We start from the raw sequence: 18,097 nt of genomic DNA on the forward strand, positions 1-18,097 counted from the left end.
ATATTGGATGTTTCAACAAGTTCGATCGACGTATTTCCGGTTTCTATTAATAGCTACAAAAGACGGTCGAAGCTTTTCATTTCTGAACGATTAAACAGGATTCGTGATTAAAAGCCACTGCTCCCATGTGGGTCAAGTGATTTAGTATACAGATCGAATTCGCTTTCATGGAAAATTCCTCGAGGTTGCTCGATTGTACTTTTTTTTCTCATTTCTAGTTTCGCTACTAGAATCGTTTCATTCAATTTATTCTGTGTTGCAAATTTAAGGAATTTATTATAAATATAACGTTATATGGAACACATTTTATAAAACAATTTTTGTAATTTTTGTATTATTAAAAGGATTAAGGAATAGATTTTTGAAATATATAAATAAAAATAAATATTTTTATTTGTTCAAATGATATAATAATTCTGAAAAATAATATTTATATAAAGAAATAATATTTTAACTATATCTATACTAATAGAATATAACATATATATAATATAATAGTATTATTATATCCTACATATACATAAAATTTCATTAAAAAGAAAAAAATTATTCATTAATATTTCATTAAAAAAAATGAAAAAATATTTTTTAAATGTTATATGTTGGCTATAATAAATATAGGATTTTGCAATAAAATTTTTTTTGAAATAATATTTATATAAAGAAAAAAATTTCAAATATTTATGTGAACTTGATTTCATACCTACATAAGACTGATTGAGTTGACGGGTAATGGTATAATTACAGCTACACTTATTGATAAAATTATTTTGACTTCATATTTAATTATTTTAAATATCTTGAAATTATGTGTGTAAAGTAGATAACTAGTATCATAAAGGAAGTATTTTGAAACAAAAAAAATCTGTTCTATGCGTAAATTTAAATCAATGAAAAAATTAAAAACATTTAAAATAATTAAAATGAATTTATTTCTTTTAATATTTAAATTTATTGTATTATAAATATTATAATAATAATAGTAATATTGTTATTATAATAATATATAATAATAATAATAATATTATTATTATTATATATAATATTATTATATAATAATATTAGCAATATTATTAACATTTTTTTTATTTTTAATGTAAATAAAAGTTTGAATAATAAAAATATTTCTTTTGACCTATACAATTACAAATTAATGTATATAATTATAAATATGAATATATGAATATTTATATAAATAAATATAAATAAAATTAATTCCTTAAAAATATAATGACTATATGATAAATAGAGTTTGAATGAAATATTTAAATATTTAATTGCTGGTTATTTATATTTATAAAATAATTTAAGTTATATAAATAAATTAAGATGAAAATTATCTATTATGTATTTTAAATTAATCAAAATATATTTAAAATAAATGTATTATGTATTTAAATTATCTATTATATATTTTAAATTAATTATATTTGATACAATTAAGAAAATTTGTATACAAATATTTTTCTTTTTTCTTTCATATACTAGTAATAAATAACTAACGTCAAAAATAAAAACCGATTATAAAGAAGATAACAATAATTAATAATATCTATTCAATATTTCTTAAAAATAAAAAATGTGCGAAATATTTTAATTTTATAAAGTATTTTTCTTTTTCTTTTTTTTAAGCGGATGTCCTTTATATTAAAAAAATGTGAAAAGAGATACGAAATTTACCAATTTGAAATATTTTTTCTTTTTTTTCAAATAAAATAATAAATAACAATATAATTAATATAATGCATTTAGTAAGATTTTGTCTTAGATTCTATTCGACCGTATTTTTATGTTTTTTTCGAAAATAAAAGATATGCTGTAATGAACAGTAAATACAGGAAAAAAGGACGAAAAAGGAAATATATAAATATAAAAATATAAATAAAATGTCGAATGGTCCGAAAGAGGAGCATCCTGGAATTCAATTCAAGAAAAACAACATGTATCACTATATATATATATATATATATATATATATATATATATATATATATATATATATATGAAGAATGCGATAAACTGTATACAGTCATTTCCTTTTTGTATAGATTGTGGAATCTCTGCTTTTTTCCGGGTCTGTTCGCCTTGATAACGGGAATGGTACAAATTTAGTTGAATAAATTAAAACAATTAAGATAAATAGTATAGTATAGTTAATACATAAGAATTAGAAATTAATCATAAATAGATAACATTTTATATTTTAACTGATATAAGATATTATAAAATAACTTTTCTTAAGAATAGAAATTATAATTATAAACAAATAATATTTTAAATATGTATATATTTATATCAATTATAATACTGAATATTCTGAAATGAATATTTTATTGAAATATAAATGTAAGAATATAGGATTTCTAATTTAATATATATAAACAATAATTGATTAAACAATAATTTTAATATATTAATTTTTATATTTGACTTCTAGAATTAAAAATTAAAAATATTTTGCAAATATATTCTGTAATAATGATTTCGATACATATATCATATATATTATAAAATATTAAAATAAAAATTTATTTGAAATTGAAATTCTATTATATATGTATTCTATTATTACATTATTGTTACTATAATTGTTATTATTACATATAATACATATAATAATATTTATATATAATAATACTTTTGTAAAATATTAATAAACTTATTATATATATGTATATGTATATTTAAATAATACTATTTTTTTTTATAATATACAATAAAGAATATACTATTATCATATATCTTATATTTTAATCTAATATATTAATATATTTAATACTTATTTTAAAATTGTATTCATGTGAATTAAGTAATATTATTATATATATCTGAAACACTATTTTTATAACTATTTAAAAAAAAAGTTTATCCGCAAAATTTTATATTATTAAAAAAAATTATTAACAAAATATGTAACAATATATTTATCTATATATATTTTATAAATATGTGTAAAATTTCTTTTTAGCTTTGTATATATTTTATTCGATTAGGTAACATTAATCACGAAAACAAGCGCGTGCGGACTTCGATATTCGCGAATGATTCATGGTTTCGCGATGCTCCTCTATCTGGAAGGAACTTAAAATGCAAATTGCTATCGTATTCAGCGCGTGATCCCGCATTGTTTGACATGGGAAAGTCCGAGTTCAATTTACAATAGTTAAATTCCATGAAATAATAATGGGAAAAATTTTCAATAAGTATTCAAGAAAGCAAAGATGCAATCTCTTTACGACAAGAATGTGAAAAAATAATAAAAATTTCTTCACATTCTTGTCGTAAAAATTGCATCATTTTATAAAAATAATGTTTAAATGTTTCATTAATATTTTTTAATTTTGAAAACTTTCATTTAATTTATCATATTTTTTTTCATAGATTTTAAGGATTTTTAAGAAGATAGAAATTTTCAGATATGTTCAGAATTTTGCGTAAATCATATCTGAGCAAAATTTATTATTTTCAAACTATAGAGATCTATTAAAGATCTATTAATTATTAAAATGTAAATTTGATATAAAATTAGAACAAAATAGTAAATAATATTTTAAATAATTTTGATTATTATTTTTTATTTATTTAGTGTATATATAAATAATTTTTAAAAAAGTTTTAAGAAGGCAATTTTATTTGCAATAAATGTTATTTAATGTATAATAAAAATAAAAATTATTTTATTTTTACCGTATTTTTATTATTTTCACTTTGAATTTTGAATAAAATTTTGAATAAAATATTTTTCTTTAAATAAATAAAAAAATAAATTAAAACTCATATAGTTTTCTATCAGATCAATAAAAATATATATATATTTAGATATATTACAATGTATAAAATAAAAAAAATTTAAAAATCATTAAAATAAGACAATGAAATATAGGTTAATTCTTCACACAATTTCAGAGAGATTCAAAGTTTTACAAAGAATAATCTAGAGGACTTTTTGTGACGGTAGTTTATCGTGGAACGCATTGTCATGAACTGAATTAATTGGAGGGGTCATGTAAGGACAGCCGTTTATATTTTCTGCCGATGATGACAAACATGTTTATTAGCAATGCTAAGCATTATGTGACACCTTACACGATTGCATACTTTAGAAGTTACTCGAAACATTATTTTGATATAATGATTGCGTTGTATCTTTTATCAAATGCATGATATTTCAGCCTAAAAACAAAATTCTAAAAATACATTCTTTATTCAGCATCAATAAATAAGGATATATTTTGTCTTTTTATGTATAATTTCAAATATAAGTACATTTTTTAAATTTTGTCTTCACATTGAAATAAAAAAGAATATTAAATATATTACCACATTGCAGATAAAGAAAGCCAAGAAAATAATTAAAAGCATATTTCTTATAATGCAAAATGTCTGTTTATTTAAAGAAACAAAAGAATACAAGATCTTATTAAATTTATAATTAATTAGGTTACAGAAAGGAAAATATATGCTTGCTTGCTACTCGATTTTTCAATTTATATATATTTATATATTTAGATAATATAAGTTCAAATGAAATTACAATATAGCGGAAATTTAACGAATTAGAAAGAATGAGATATATTATTGGAAAATAAAACTTCAATACTTTATTATTATTTTTTAAATATCATATTAGAATAGAGAATAGAAATTTGAAATATCATATTTATTTTTTAATTTAAAAAATCTCAAAATAACTATAAATAAAAAATTCGATTAAATAAAGAATTCATTTTTCAATTAAATAAAAATTTCATATGAAATATATTATATAAATGTAAATATTGTAAATTTTATTTCAATTTTATTTCACATACACATTAAAAAAATAAATTTTGCTTCATTTTCGTGTTTTTTTTAATTAGAAGAATATTGTGAAGAATATTTGATATTCATTTAATTGTTATATTATATTTTAAATTTAACATCTTAATTTTATATTATTATATTTAACAATTCTCTGATAATTTTTTACTATTTTACATTTACTACTAATCTAAGCTAATATAAAATAAATCAATAGAAGCATCCATTCGATTTCAGAAAGTAATTAATTTAAATCAAATTAAAGCATTTTACATCATAAATTTTAAGAAAATATAAAACTTTATGATTTCATTGATCATAAAGTTTCAAGTGATCCTTGATTGTTTTGTTCCGGACTTTTTTCGGGTCAATGCTCCCAATATTCCACAATTCGAGTAAATGGGATCTCAGAGTTATTCTTAATCTTCAAATAACTCGAGTAATATGAAAAATGACATCGTGTATATTTCTATTTAACTGAAAATATGCATAAAAGAGAAAGCAGATAAAAATATTGCTCCCGATTCGCTCGAACTGAGTAATTTCTTGGGTAAGGAAGAGGTTAGTATATGACCGGTTAATAAAAAATCTTATGGGTCGATGTATCTATATAAAAATAAAATTACTTCGCAAGCCAGAGAATAAATAGTGCATGTATGTCGTTTAAGTAAATTAAGTGGGATATAATGTATATGCAGCTTATAATAGATTCATTTGCGATCAATTATTCATAGTAATTTAATCTGTAATCTGTTTTGAAGTAATTGAAAAACAATATTTCTTTTGAATTTATTCATTACCACAAGCCCACAAGGATCATGAAATTCGATTCTTATTTTATCTTTTGTTGACAACAACGATCACGAATGACAGCTAAAATGAAGAGAAACTTCAAATATTTAACGAAATTTAGATAAAAAAATCGTTCAATTTCTGAATTATATTCTCAAAACTCAGCATATAATAAATATTGTAAATTAAGAATTCGAAAGAAAGAGAGAAATAATAAAATAAAAAATTAAAAAATTGTTATATTTAAAGAACATTGAATTTAAGGAGTAAATCAGTTGATCTAATGGCAAATATAGTCCGTAGTTATGTTATTTTAGTAAACGAAAATTTGTTTGTAAAAGGAACAACGTGCTGCATAACGGGGTTAACAATTATGTTGAAACGTCTATTTGACAAGATTCATTAGAGTTAAGGTTAAGGTTCATTAAACCCGAACTAGAGAAGTCCCGTACTAGAGAAGTCCATGGGATGACTTTATTATTGAGAGCTTGGCAATTTTAGCATCGTTAAATATTTTCATATAAATTATAATATCCGATATATAACTTGAGGGTTGTTATATGTATGATTTCTCACGTCCTTTTAATTGAATAGTTATTTTATCGTTTCGTATGTTATCTTCTTTGTTTATCTGAATAATGAAATAATAATTTTTATGAAAGTTGAATATGTAATTTATATTAAAATTATTTGATAAATTTTATTTATAAATTTTTAGTTTAGATGAAAACTATATATATATATATATTTACAATTTTGTATTTAATAAAATATTATTAATCACATAAATAATGATATATCAAATTCGAACATTATTCGATTATTTATAATAAAATAGTAAGCTTAATTATTAATATTTTTTAAGAAATTCTGTAATTATTTTGATTTTCAAACAACTTATAATGCATATTAAAAAAAATTCAATTTTCTATTACTATTTTTTCTGCCATAATTTAGTGTATAAATTAAACGCAATCTTTTTAAATCATTCTAAAATTTTTTTTATTAATATATTGCTTAAATTTATTATGAGATGTTGCAAAAATTTACAATATTTTTAATTGTTTTATAATACTCTATACTTTATATTGCTTAAATATTATTATATATAAATTATTATATATTTATTTTTTTTTAATTTTTATTAGAAATTCAATGTTGCTATATTTATTATATTAATTATATTTTGCATATTTACTTATATATTGAATGATCTTTTTATTTTCTTTTTTTTAATTTTGTTATGAATGATTAATATCTTTTATTTATTTTCTATTATATTTTTTTATAAGCAAAGAATATTTATGAAAAAAAATTAATATTTAATTTGATTTAAAAAAAAAAGTAAAGAATTTTGAAAATAATTTGTTGATTTTCTTATAAAAATTATCTATATAACTATATATAACTATAAAATTATAATTGAAATATATTATTATATTAATTGTAATTAATAAATTTTTTTTAAATATAATTTAAATTTCAAATAAACGATAATTTATAATTCAAATTTTAAAACTTTTAAATCATAATAAATACCTGAAAATTTTTTTATAAAAAAAATTATAACTATTTATAATCTTTCTAAAATACTCTAAATTGAGTTAATTTAATCACGAACATTTCCATAGATATTTATCTTGTATTTTCATAAAAACTGAACGCGCACAACATCCAGTTAGATTTTCTGATACAAATTCTTCATTGACAAACGCTTCGGATGCCGTGTCAAATCCAGTAGCTACTTCATTGAGCATGCTACGCCCTTGGTTCGATGTTACTCAAGGTCGAATCAGAGAGACGATCGATTTTACCGACACAGAGACATTGAAGCACAGACCACATTTTCGCGCTGGTTTGCTTGTAAGAGTTGTTATCATACTTTGTCCGATAACAACTCTTACATACTGACTCTTTGCGAGTTATTTGAATTTTAAGTTAATTGTAGTAATTCTTGGTTAGATTAAATTAAGTTTTAATTTATTTGAAAATAAAACAAACGTTAAGAGACGAAAATGCAACAAAATTAATATTATTTCTTCTCAGTTAAATTTTAAGGACATTTGGTTAAATTTTAATAACTTATTTTTTTGCAAATGTTACTTGAATTTTAATGTTTTTTGAATTCGAATAAGTTAATTTGAAGCAATAAATATATATAATTTAATATATTTATTTATAATAAACGTGTAAAATTTATTTTTTTTATATTTCATTTTTCAATTGCAATATGCGTTTTTTTCACTATGAAACATATTTTTAATAAATCTTCGCAAATTTTGAAATTTTTTTATTGCTTCATTTTTAATTAATTCTTATTTTAAACTGATACATGTTTACTCTTTAATTTTTGTTAGTTTAAAGAAATTGACATCATAAATTCATCATAAAAAATTATATTTAAATTAAAAAAAGTTGTATGAATTATTTTAAACTTGAAAATATTTCAAGTCAAATAAATAATAGATTCATATTAAAATAGATTTAAATATATTATTTCAAATTCCTTAAAAAATCATTAGTTAATTAAACTAAATACGAAGCTTTATATATATATTGTTATCATATATTAAGTCAAATTAACAAATATACATTGATAAAATGATTTTAAATTCATAATTGAGAACTTCATTTAAAATTTAAAAAAATATTTCAAATCAAATAAATAACAAATTTAAATTGATAAAATAGCTTCTAGTTGTATAATTTTGAATTCTTTGAATTCAACTTAAATTCTAGCAATCCGAACCATATTATACAAAGCATTAATATATTCATGAAATATTAGAAAAAATGAAACATCAAAAAAAAAAAGTTAGTATGTATAAAAATACGTCGATTGAAGTTTATTGAATAAAATATAATTAATTTACATTTATATTACATGAAATAAAATGGAAACAGAATGAAATAGTAATGTAACAGGGATAGAACATCTTGCTTTATTATATAATTTCAATTACTTAAATTAACTCAAAGTTTAAAACGACATTTTCATATATCATTTTTTTTGTTTATTTTGGTATTTAAAATTGGTTTTTTGAAGATGTCCCGTAAATATATTAATATTCTGTACATAGTAAAATCACACTATTTTCTCACGCATCGATGAAAGAAGATGGTACAGAAGGAGAAGATGACCGTGGCCGGATGCGGAGTCGAAGAACGGACAAAAGAAACACATAACGGATAATACAACTGTCCCGGCAAAGACGACTAACGTTATTGTCCATGACTCGGATTATATCGCCGTAACCATCCATTAACGAGGTTCATCGAAGACAACGAGCGACCACTTCCGGTCTCGGTATCTTTTTTTCCGACTACGATAGAAGAATTCTGCGTTACTGACGCGAACCAATTTCCTTTCTTCCTTTTTCTTTTTATCTTTCTCTTCTTGTTTTACCTTTCTTTTTCTCTCCTCTTCACGAAATAGTTCTTGGGATATACGATATTGTCAAGGAATATGATGATTTATCTTTTGCATCATGAAAATTCGAAGTTCAATGAAATTTATATCTTTTATTTGTTCTTTAATATTTATTGTTACAAAAAATATTTTATATTTTTGTAATGCTAATATTTTATTACAGCATTTACTAATCATTAATTGGATTCAAATATATTGTATTTTCTATTGTCTAAAAATATTTTTATTTTTTTTTGACACTATAAAAATGAAATATTGAATTTGATAAAAGATTTCGTTGTTATTAAAATTAGTATGTATAATTAGTTTTTATAATTTATTATATAAATAAATATGCAAATAGTAATTATTTTAATTAAAAATTAAAAATAAAATAAAATAATTAAAAATTATATTTTTAAATATTAAATATGTTTTTTTATAAACGCAAATTTAAAATTTCGTATAATTTATAAAAAATTTTTTAATAATTCTGAAAATTTATTTTATAATAATATTCATTATATTTATTAAAAGTGCAAGAAAACATTAATATAATATTTATTTTTCATTTAATTTGTTCAAAATTCATTAAAATTAAAAAAATAATCATAAAAATTTATTTATTTAATGTAAAACTTTTACAGAATATTAGTTTTTTTGTTTTAAAATATAGATTGTTTCTTAAAAAGTACAATATATAGAATCATAATTTAGTATTCATCAATCTATTTCTTTTTTAATAAAATTTATAATTATATTATAAATTATATATATATATATATATATATATATATATATATATATATATATATATATATATATATATATATTATATATTATAATTATATTATATTATAGAAAAAATTCGACTTTTTTAAGTGAATGTTGACTAGAGTTATATTTCTTTAAAAAATACATTTTATTGAGAAATAAGGAATAAAATATTATATCAATTCTCGAGAAATTCTCGATAAAGAGGAGAAACACTACAAATTAGATATACGATTAGCTTGGTATTGCATTGCAGAAATTTCATTCCAAGTCAAAGGGCTGGTTTCTGTAAACGAAGGGTCGAAGGTTTTTCTACCTTCCCTCTGGGACATTATCACCCCTCCGATGAGCCTATAGAAAAAGGGCCACACCTTCCGCAGATGTAGCAATGGCTTAACGATCGAAACACTCGCGTCGCATTTCTATAAAATGTTTTTCACTTTTTAAGTCTTTGTCACACATCAATATTCTTCGTTTCACTCTTGAATAGTGAATAGTAAATCAAGATTCGGATTGTTTATAAATATAGTTCTCTATTAATCGAATGTCTATTAAGAAAAGAAAAGAAAAGAATTTCTATTAATTTAGAAGAATTTCTAATAACCGATTTCCCAATTTTTTTTTTTATAATAGAATATTTTGCAATTCCTGAAATTTTATCAGAACCTTGATTATTTTATATTTATATAAGATAAGTCGATATAAATAATAAATAAAATAAATGAATAAATGATCTAAGTGTTAAACAAAAAACAAGTATTTATTTTCAAATATTAATTATTTTATTCATATCACATAGTAAATAAAATATAAAATAAATTATTATAAAGTAAAATATAAAAAAAATAATAAAATAAATTAGTATATATAAATTTTAAAATTAATGATATTTTTAATAATAAATTACAAATTTTTTCGACATTAAATATAATATTAAAAAGTTGAATTTTCATTTTTCTTTTAAGCAGAGTTATCAATTAAGTCAATTTCACAATCAAGGAACATATTCTATGCAACACTAATGTTTCAATAGATGTCTTTTATTATCATAGCAATGGGAATAAAATTTAATTTGAAATTGAACATAGATATTCATACAAACATATAATATGTAATAATATATATCAAAATATAAATATATATTTAGTGTTAATCATTGAAATCGGAAATACTTTAAGAAATTAATAAAAAAAAATAAAAATAATAGCATATCAGAATTGATGGAAATATTTATATTCTAATGTTGAAAAATTCATAATTGTATTGTTGAATGCAAAAAATTTCATCTTTAAAAAAATAAAAATTTAACCAACATTGACTTATCATGTTATAACTTGGCTAGTTTGAAGATAACAATGAAATTTGCAGAGTATCTGTAGAAAAAATGTAGAATCTAATTAAGTATTTTATTTTAAAAAAAGCATTCTTGCAAAGAAATATTTAATAATACAATTATTGACATTAATAAAAGAATTAAAAAAAAATTAAATTATTTCTAAGATATACATTTTTTTATATGTTAAAAAAAATTATGAAATTCGATAGTCAAATAAATACAGTTGTAATTCTATAATAAAAATGATTTTTTATGTTATTATTTCAATTTTGTTGTAAGCATTATTTTCTATAAAATATAAAGATTATAGATATATTCATTTATAGATATATAATTCATCTATTCTGTGTATTATTTGAAAATTCTTTTATTCAAACTCTGTTATCTACTATTAATTCGAATAATAAATATTTTTATTGCATTTGAAAAAAAAGAGGGTTTTTTGAATAGATATAAATAGATATGAATATATGCGATAGATTCAAATTTTCTTCAGAAATGAAAAAAATAATTGCAAATAGAATCAAACATTAATTCGAAACATTATGAATATTTTATTAGAAATTTTCATTTAAAATCAGTTTTATTCGCTATCTTTAAAAATGCAGTAATGTTTAGTGTTTAATTAACTATTGCAAGATCGAAATCGAAAGGCATCACAGAAATATGTTTTCTAAAAATTATTAATAGTTTTTTTCTCGATTTTGTTTCATGGTTTCGTGTAAAACGAGAAAAAACATTTCTAATAGATGAGATAGAAAAAAGAATTGATGTTTTGTTTTACGATTATCTTATCTTTGGAAAGATATTTCAAGTGTTAATTAAGTTATTTATATTAATATTAAATTATTTTGTTTGTACTATACATTTGTTAATCTGTATTTTTGATTTTATACGATCGAATCTCGATAATTCAAGTTTTAAGCTTAAAATCTTGTAAAAATTTGTAAAAATTTAATTTTATTAAATTTTTTTTTATAAAAGAGATTAATAAAAAGTGTTTTGATAAAGAACTTTCATACAAAAATTAATGAATGTTGTCGTTTGTTTTGAAACAATTGTTATAAAATAAATAAAATATTATTTATAAAATGTATTAAAAAATTCATAATTATGAATAAAACATATTAAAAAATGATATAATGAAATGTGAAAAATTGAATAATAGAAATGCGAATGATGAAAGTTTGACTTATAGAAATAAATTTCAATTTGGAAGCAAATTTCTCTGAATTAATATTTCACAATAGTGATATATTGAAATGAATACGCATGAAAAATCTAATCTAAACGCATGAAAAATAATTTGATTTGTGATTTTTAAATTTGAAATAATTTAAAATACATATTAATTAATATTTTATTTAAAAAAATTAAAATTTTACAATTATAATAAATATAAATTATAATAATTATAATTATAATAATTATAATAAATATAAAATTCTGAATAAAATATGTAACAAAACGAAAAATTTCAAAATTTTTGAAATATTATTTTTTGGAATTTTTTTTATTTTATTTTTTTATTTTGAAATTTTAATATTTTTTGGAAAATCTAAATTTAATTAGGAAAGTTAGGAAATAATATTTTAATGTTCCTATTAGTAGCCAAATATTTATTTGTTTTACGTAATTTTTTTACGCAAAAGTTATTTTAGAATAAAAAATTTTAAAGACATATATATTTTCTCTAACTCTTATACTTTTATTAACCTCTTTGGAATAGTTAAGCCTACCATAAAGATAGAACAATTCGACTTCTTTTTCCGGCAGTAAACATCACAAAAATGGCTTAGTCGCACAACGTCCTCCGAATCCAAATAATATCATAGATATATTCAAAAAGACTCTCAATCCTTATATTTATATCCAAAAATTTTTAGCATTACTGAAATTTTAATTTCAATAAATTTTTTAATTATAAAATTCTAAGTCTAAATCTTATATAATAATCTTGAAATCTGAATCAATATTGAATATACTTAATTACAGTTAGATTTGAAAATTATTTGATAGAAAAATAAATTTGAAGTTTAAAAAAAGATAAAAAAATATTTAAATATCCGATAAACGTGAATAAATTTTATTCGAAATTAAAATAAGAAATAATTTAAAATTTATTTTCATTATTTTAAATTTAGCAAACAAGTTATTTTATGTAAACAGAAGATACAAATATAAATGGGACATAATAATTTTTTAATTATTTATATTAATATTTAAAATTAAATTATTTGAAATGTTATAACTTATTTTCCCGAACTTTCATCAAATTTTAAAACTATTTTTTCGTAATTTAATAGAATTTGATAATAAATTCCAAGAATTGCAATTTAAATTGTAAGAATTTTTTATTAAAAATTATGAAAATTATGTTTAAATTGTAATTCAATATTGATTTAAATTTGCTATCTCTTCGCAAAGAATGGAAAGAATATAATAGAACTAAAATATAAAATCATGTAAAATCATATATAAAATCTTGAGATGAAAGCCAAGCTTGAGTTCAAAAAATAAAAATTTAATTGGCAATTGATATTAGAATTATTTTTTTTAATTCTTTAGAATGAATTAGTGTAGAATATCTATTTTTTATTGTTACTAAATCATTGATTTCTTTTATTGGACGTATAATTAGCAACAATATACTTTTTCATCATATTATTTCTTACATAATTTTAATCTTGGATATTTAATTAAGATTAAAATTGTAAAAAAGTTATTTAGATTTGATATAATTTTAAATAATAATAATAATTTATAATAATTTAAAAATGTTTTAATATTTTTGTATTCAAGGAATTAAAGTTTATTTTTTGAAATAATATTTTAAATTATCTGAATAATTATCTAATTATTTTAAATAAAATTTCAAATAATAATTATATAATATGTTGTTTTAAATAATTTTAAACAGTCCAAATCAGATATCGAAATTAAAAAGTATTTTTTCGAACAATTCATAAACAATTAATTTGTTTAAAGAATTTAGCTCAGTCTAACATATGCAAAATTTCGTACTTATTTTCATTTTTATGATAAAAATAATCTTTTTTCTTTAAATTTAATTTTTTTATATGTATATTCAAAAAATACAGAATATTAATTAAAAAATTTAGTATTAAATGAACTCATGCACAAAATTTATCTTTATCTTTTTTATACTTTCTCTAATATTCTAATATTTTAATATATTTAATAATATTTCTGTATATAATCAGAAATATAAAAATATCTTTAAACAATCAAATTCTTCATTATTAATATTTTATCTCAATTTAACGTGTATAAAATTTTCAATTTCTTTTCTCTCTTTTTCAAACTTAATTTACAACTATGAATCGAAAACTTTGAAATTTCACAAACGTAATTTTTAGTTGTATTTTTAGCATTTTTAATATTTTTAGTATTTTCCAAGGTAAATATAAAAGTGCTTCGAAGCGATGCGCGGTGAAATTTCTTTTTTTCTTCGCGAACGAAGCAACGATCGAGGAACCTGAATAACAAATAGAGCGGCATAAAATGCGCTTAATACGATCAGTATATCTCGGGATAACATCTATTCCCCTTCTCTCGATATTATTGAGGGTTGTCTGCCAACAGGAGATATATGTATACACAACCCTTTTGCCGTTTACCTTTATACTCTTATCTTTTATGCTCTAACAATATTTCTTCCTAGTTTTTTCTTAATCGAAATTTATATTTAAATTTTATATTTAAATTTGTATATATAAAGGATGTCTCATTTTAATCCATCATTTTAATGCAATTGTATCGATCCTAAATTATTTATAATTCGAAGATATATTTCAATTAAAATTTTTGTTATATTTCGAAAGAGATCGGTTAGATTTCATTATATGTAAAGTAAGCGAGATCCCTATGAACAAGAAATATCTTGTATTCAATATCGACATCAATAGAAAATGTAAATATGATTTATACGAAAACAGCAGAAATTGCAGAAAATTAAAAAAAAATTTTTTTGATTATAGATTTAGATTGCATAAAAGATTATTGTTCTTTGATAATATCTAATAATTGCGCATTCTATTATGATTATATTTGATTCATTGCTATTTTTTCAATTTATGAATATTTGTATTTCTAAATTGCTATTTAATATTTCTTCATATGCAAGCTTTGATTATCTAAATATTTGCATTAATTTCCAAATTAATAAAGTTATTGCTATGGTTAACAGTTAAGTGAAGATAATCTGAAAAAAAAATGCTTTAATCTTCGAATATCTCTTCCATTCATTATTTAATTTAACTTAATCTAATTTTATTATCATCTAACTTATTTATAATCTAACTTAAATGCGAAATTTCTGCACAAAAACATTTTTATTGTTAGATTTCTCTTTGAATATAAAGATATCTTAATTGTTGCCTTTATACGAAATTTATCATCAACATAAAATGAAATAAAACAAAAAAGTCATATATGATAGAGAAAAGGATAGCAAATAGAAGAGATCAGAGTCAAAACAATTTGATTTTAAATTACAATTAATATCAAATACTATTGTACAATGAAATTTTGATTGATCCGAATCTCGATTAAAGGAGATTTCATATTATTCTGAAATGGTAAAAACTATATGGTAGAGTCTCCGTTATTTGATTCATGATTCGTAATTTTATGTTATCCGATATGCTACAAATTAAAATATCACATAGTGTTTAACTGCTAAGCTTTATCTTATATTATATAATAAAAGAAGATTAATATATTTTTAAGATGTTTAAGAAATGAAATAGCAAAGAAAAGAATGTGTATAATTAAGCAGAAAATAATAACTTCATTGTTTTTAAAAGTTTTTTTTACTAAGATTTCATTTAAATAATTAATTAAACTTAAATACATATATATGAATATTATATTGTCAATAATATTTCTATATTTAATATCAATAATAATAAATTTATTTAATGTTCAATGTTTCGAAGATTTATATACTTTATAAAATATACTTATATATATATGTTTATATATATATATGTGATATATTTTATTTTCATTTTATAGATAAACTTAATGCTATATTATAGAATTAATAATTAGATTTAATTAGAATTAATATTATTTAGATTTAATTAATTAATTAATTAATTAGATTTAATTAGAATTAATATAATTTTAATTAATAATATTAATTTTCAATTTTTATTTATAATATTTTAAAAAATATATTGGTCAATATTATATGTTATAGAAAATAATAATGTTCGTTATTACAATTTCATTTTATATATTTCGTTTTGCTTTATTGTTTATTTCTCAATTTTTAACTACTAGACATGAATAACAAAAAGAATTGTAATAATTTCAACTTTTGTTCAAAAAAAAATATTAAATATTATTTTGCAAAAAAAATTAACAACTTCAATGAATGTATTTCTTTCAAACATCAATAAAATAAAATAAAAATAAATAAACTATATTATTTCACAGAAGTTGGAAATGCAAAACGCATTAAACTTTTCCTTGGGAAGGAATGATAAATATTTTATGATCGCATGTTCCCGTTATTTTTTTGCGACATTGGCAGAGATCAGATATCGTGCAAACCACTGCATCATTTGCACGTGTACATCGATTTTTTTCTTCTATACTTCTGACTACCTCGACGAGGTTTTCGATACTCCTCGTTTCACAAGCGAACGAACGGAGGTTTAATCTTTGCCGAGACAGAGAGATATCGAACGTTCTACTGGAAAACGATTCTTCCTCATTCCTTCTAATCGGAATCTCTCGCATTTCCTTTTCCTTTTTACGATATCCTGGTTTCTTTGATCGAGTCTTCACGACTGCACGATCAATCCTGTGAGAAACATTGGATGGAATATTATTTTGATAAAAGACAGCGCCGACAATTTTGCGAATTGACAAGTTATCGAGAGAGAATATATCTATTTATAATATGAAATATTTTTAATTGAAGTTTGGATTAAAGGATTCAAATGCCAAATTATAGTTTAATAGTGATTGGTTTTGTGTATTATACATTTTTTTCCTTTCTTTTCGAAACTAATTCAGATCGATTTTTCCTAAGTTCCTATCTTTCAAATGTACAATTTGATGGCGATAAAGATTAAAGATCTTTTAAAATTTTTTTCTTATCTCTTATGAAGTAAATAATTATATCTGTTGAAGATATTTTATTCTTCAAAATTCCTTTAGTTTTCATGATTTTGTTCTTCAGAGTTTCTTTAGTTTCTTTTTCATGGTTATTCGATATACTTCGCATAACGACGTATTTTCTTTATTATATTATATATTCATTATATATTAATATTTTTTCTCAGCAATTTATTCCCTTCCATTGTTATATTCATTACATAATATTATCTAATTATTCAACAATGCACAAGATGATTTACTTGGTTTATGCGTTTTTCTTAACTTGTAGTTATAACTAGACTATGAAAAATATTGGATGGAATATTATTTCGATGGAATACTAATTTTGCGAATATATATTTTTTATATTATTTTATATTATATTATTTTATACATTTTTGAATATTATATGAATAATATAAGTATAATAAAATAAATATATTTTACATGCTTTATAAATGATATATATGATGACATTTAGATAATTTAATTTTAAAACTCAAAACAGATGCAAGAGTTGATATTTAAAAATATTAATTGAGTTTATTTATTATTTTATAAATATTATAAGTTTGTGTTAGGAATAAAGCGAAAACAATATCATTGTAATTCTTTATTTTATCTAATGCAAATTTACATTTGCTTATAATTTAATGAATAAATCTTAATATTTTTATATATTATCTTTCATATTTCTTTTGGATTCTAAATCAAAAATGTTCTATGAACATATTAATATTTTGTACATACATATAATTGAATTTCGATAATTCAAACTTATATACTATTTGGACTACTAAGTTCAACAGTCGCCGATTATATTGCATATTATTTGTTATCAGATATATTAA

The 18,097-nt window shown here is 20.0% G+C and overlaps 1 protein-coding gene across 7 annotated transcripts in view; it reads left to right on the forward strand.

Moving 5' to 3' along the window:
• Nucleotides 1-18,097, forward strand: part of LOC108001252 (cytohesin-1) — a 161,436-nt gene that overhangs the window by 107,158 nt on the left and 36,181 nt on the right. The window contains exon 1 of one of the 7 annotated variants that reach the window (XM_062081464.1): nucleotides 8,717-8,899. The exons of the other annotated variants lie outside the window; for them this stretch is intronic. The gene's annotated coding sequence lies outside the window, so the exon portion shown is untranslated. Of the gene's footprint in view, nucleotides 1-8,716; nucleotides 8,900-18,097 lie in introns of those variants that run through there. 7 annotated transcript variants of the gene reach the window in all.

The sequence above is a fragment of the Apis cerana genome, linkage group LG11, assembly GCF_029169275.1.
Source record: "Apis cerana isolate GH-2021 linkage group LG11, AcerK_1.0, whole genome shotgun sequence".
NCBI lineage: Eukaryota > Metazoa > Arthropoda > Insecta > Hymenoptera > Apidae > Apis > Apis cerana.